Source organism: Chinchilla lanigera, unplaced genomic scaffold (assembly GCF_000276665.1).
Source record: "Chinchilla lanigera isolate Chin_1 unplaced genomic scaffold, ChiLan1.0 scaffold00081, whole genome shotgun sequence".
Lineage (NCBI taxonomy): Eukaryota > Metazoa > Chordata > Mammalia > Rodentia > Chinchillidae > Chinchilla > Chinchilla lanigera.
The window spans coordinates 1,272,801-1,276,857 of NW_004955482.1; the positions used below are offsets into that span (position 1 = coordinate 1,272,801).

General features: G+C 57.0%; 1 protein-coding gene across 1 annotated transcript in view; it reads left to right on the forward strand.

Annotated features, from left to right (window-relative positions):
* Positions 1 to 450, forward strand: part of Stx2 (syntaxin 2) — a gene marked incomplete at its 5' end in the record, with an annotated part of 23,279 nt that extends 22,829 nt beyond the window's left edge. The window contains 1 exon segment of the mRNA XM_013503733.1: positions 1 to 450.
* Between the last annotated feature and the right edge of the window lie 3,607 nt (positions 451 to 4,057).

Sequence of the window (4,057 nt, forward strand, 5' to 3'; positions counted from 1 at the left end):
TGCCGGCCGGGACGCCGCGCCCTGACGCTGTGAGCTCGGTCAGGCTGAAGCTCCCCCAGCTGACACATGCTGATTAAGAGACGTTTGCATTATGTGTATTCCGTGTCACTCGTGTTTATGTCTTGCTTGCGGAAGTAATTTTTATTGCCACAGCTGTTTTGTACAATATCTATAATTTTAATGTTTGTAAATTAATCGTTTAATATATTAACATACTTACTCCGTTCTGTATGTTAAGTGCTGGCTTGGGAGGGGCCTGGGCAGCACCCCGAACGCCCACGCGCCCGGCTGGGCTTGGAGTTCACCGCCCCGGGAGAGGCTGGCTGTGGCCCGTGCCCCCTCCGGGCCTTCTGTTGACGCTGACCGAGGAAGGCCGGGCTCCTCCGAAGTTAGCCCATCCCCACCTTTTCCCTTCTCCAAGATAATAAATAATCAGTTACCGACCGTAAAGACCATGGTCTCTTCCTCCTTCTTTAAAAATAAAGTTTGTAGCTGGGAGTGAAGCCTGGAGCTCTTAGGGATTGGCAGGACCCTGTCTCAGAATATAAAGGCTGGGGCTGCAGCCCAGGGAGAAGGCTCTGGGTTCCTCCCTAGTGCTGCCGGGAAGAGGAGGTGTTTCTCTGTTTACACCGACAAAGTCTAAGTCTGAGATGGTGGTGGAAAGTGAGTGAGCAGTCTCTAAACTTGAGGAAGTTATTCCTGGACATTAAGGAATTTTTTAAAAATCTAGGGCTTCACTATGCAGTTCAGGCTGGTCTTGAACTCACTTTGTAGCCTAGGCTGGCCTTGAACTTGTAGCGATCCTCCTGCCTCAGCCTCCTGAGTGCTGGGATTACAGGCATTCGCCACTACACCCAGCCTTTGAAACACTATTTTGGGGGAGGAATAGGAATCAGCTCAGGACATTGCACTTGCCTGGCAGCATCCCTGGGAAGGAACCCTCATGAACTCAAACTGCCGGGCAGGTCTTCTCAGTGCTCTTGTGTGTCTGATACTCTGCGGACTAAAATCTCATTCCCAGCCAGACGTCGTGTCACGTGCTTGCAGTCCCAGCTTGCGGGCGGCAGAGGCAGACAGATCACCATGAATTTGAGGCCACCTTGGGCTACATAGTGAGTTAAGCCCAGCCTAAACTACATAGCAAGACCCTGTCTCAAAACCAAACAAACAAAAACATGAGAAAAAAATTTCTCAAAGTGTGTAAGAATGTGCAGTGCTTAAACACTTTTACTGCTTGTTAATGCCTTGAGTATAGAAAGTGTTTTCAGGCTCGTAAACTGCGCCAGGAGGTGACTCGGCCCGTGGCGTGGCGTAGGTCGTGGCTGTCGGTGTCGCAGGCTCTCAGCGCTGCTTGCAGGTCACGAGGATGTACTGGGTCCAAGCTCCAAGCCCACAGGACGCCAGGCAGTGGAGACTGAGTTCTGTACCCCGGAGGCTGCGCGAAGGTTGGGATCCCGTCCCGCCAGGCGGCACGCAGCTCCATCTTCAGAGTCCGTGTGCGTGTGACACACGGGGCTGTCACCCGTGCTTGGCCTGAGTACCTTGCCCGCTGATCTCTGGGCCGCCCTGGTGCCTGCCCAGCGCTTGCCTGCCTGGTCAGTTCCTGTGTGTGCCCGAGTGAGGGATGGTGGCCGCGCCCACGTGCGTGTGGGTGTCGTGTCCTGGCCCGTGTCTCCGGGATGCAGCCGGAAACAAAGCAGGTTACAGATCGACTCACTACTTTCATCATGTCTCCAGATGTCCTGTGCTAACATTAAAAGTGTGTCCAGAGGAACGAAAGAGAAACCTGTTCTACCTCGTTGTTTTTGGAGGGGGAGGATGTTTTGCTGATCCATTAGCAAACTGTTCCATTAAGACAGTTACCCCTCCTTGTGGCTGTTACACAGAATAATGCAGATTGATAATTCTAGATGTTTTTCATAAAATTAGTATTCTTTTTTGGTGCTGGTGAGTGAACCCAGGGAGTGCTGAGCTACGGTCCTGGTTTTTTTTTTTTCCTTCTGCCTCAGCCTTCCCAGTAGCTAGGATTATAGGCTTGTGCCGCCACACCCAGCTCAAAGTTCTGTTTTGTTTATTGCGGTTGCAAGCATCTGTTGTCTGTGTCTCAGGTGTTGGGGTCCTTATTAGGGGCCCCCTGAATTCTGGAGCTTACTAATTCCTTGCTATTTCCCTGCATTTGGGCTCCATCCTGAAGTCACTTGTTTGAATTTTTGTGACATTTTCGGGTCATCCGTGGGAGATCCTCCCCTCGGGTTCCTGAGCTGTCTGTCATCCCTCCACTTTCCGTAACCTCCTTGGAGAGTTCTCTGTAGGTAGCATCCCCTTAGTTCTTTAGCCCTTCCTGAACTCAAACCATGTTAGCAAGTGGTGTTCAAAAACCACACTTTTATTTTATTTATTTATTTATTTGTCTTTTTGAGACAGGGTCTCACTATGCAGTTCACGCTGGCCTGGAGCTCACTTTGTAGCCCAGGCTGGTCTTGAACTTGCAATGATCCTCCTGCCTCAGCCTCCCGAGTGCTGGGATTACAGCCCTGGGCCACCACGCCCGGCTGAAAAAAACCAGAAATTTAGATGGAAGAGTCAGATGACCCTGGAGAAAGTCCTTTCCTGCGCAGAGCCCCTGCACGCGCACTTCAGTCTGTTGCTTCCTCTGCGCCTTTTCCTTCCTGGCCACAGCCCTGACACATTCAGTAATTCAGTAACAGTACCGAGCAGCACCTTGAGCGGCTTCTCACTGTCTCCGGGAACTCAGCTGGCCTGGTGCGGCCGGAAGCCTGGGTCGGTGGAGATGGGAGGCAGGCAGCGGGGCCCTGGGCACCTCTGCCCCTGTGCCACCGGCCCGGTGTGTCCGTGTGTGGGTGGGAGTGACCATGCAGCCTCGGGCACGGCTTCCTCCAGGATGTGACGGAGATGCAGCGACTGCTCCCCGGCGCTGGGACACTCCGGCAGGCCCACTGAACGGCAGGGGCCACGAGCTGCCCGAGGAGCTGACCCCCACGCAGCTGGGTGTGGTGAGCACCGACATCACCGCGTGTGCCTCTGGGTGACGTTTCAGTGCGGGCTGGAAGGTGGTACAGCGCACGGGGTTCCGTGGGAGCTCAGCGTGCCCTGCGTGTTGAGTGATCCATTAGCAAACTGTTCCATTAAGAGTTACTCCTCCTTGTGGCTGTGAATGGAATACGCCTGCCCTGCCAATCCCGGCTTTCTGCAGGGAGAGGGAGGAGGGGCTGCCTCGCTGCCCCCAGCCTTGGCCTCGGCCCTGACCCCGCCCAGCGTCCCCTGCAGTGTCCCCAGCAGCCGTGCTGCTCAGCACACCCTGGACAGGGTTCGGAAGGCCTCGCTGTGGGGGAATCGGCCGCGTCCCAGTGGGTGCTTGTTCAGCGGGCTCGGCCTTACGGCCACACGCGGAGCCGGGCATCAGGATCAGAGGCCGGAACAGGGCAGCTGCGGTGCTCATGCAGGGTGGGGTGGGACCCGGGCTGGGCAGAGCGGGGCGCTGGGATCCCGGGCCCAGCCCAGGGCAAGGGCAGAGTAGCCGGCAGGTGCGGTCTGCACAGGGAAAGACGCGGCTGTGTGGGCACCGCATGGTACCCATGCCCGGCTTCGGGGACACCAGGAGGCGGAGACTCGGGTCAAGCAGGGCCAGACCTGCGGGGCCGTGCATCCTCTGTGTACCCCAAGTCCCTGTGCCCGTCTGTGCCCCCGCCAGACTCAGGGCCTGGCTGTGCTGGAGCCCTGGGCTGTCGCCTCCACACCTTCGCCTCCTTCCTCCCTGTGCTGTAGGAACGCCCTGCCACACCCGGTCGTCAGCAGTGACTTCCGGCGACGGGACACACAGGAGCGGAAGTGGGGAGCTGTGCCCCCAGAGAAGGCCCCCCAAGGCCCTCGTCCCCTCCTGGTCCCTTCTGGGCGGAAGAGCGACCCGTCCCCCTCCTGCAGTGCACCCTGGGGTTGAGCGTGGGCCCCCCTGCAAGGGAGCCCGGTCCTGGCTCGCGGAGGACCTGGTCCCCGCTGTCCCTGAGTCTGCCTGGTCCTCAAGGGTGAGGCGGGTGGG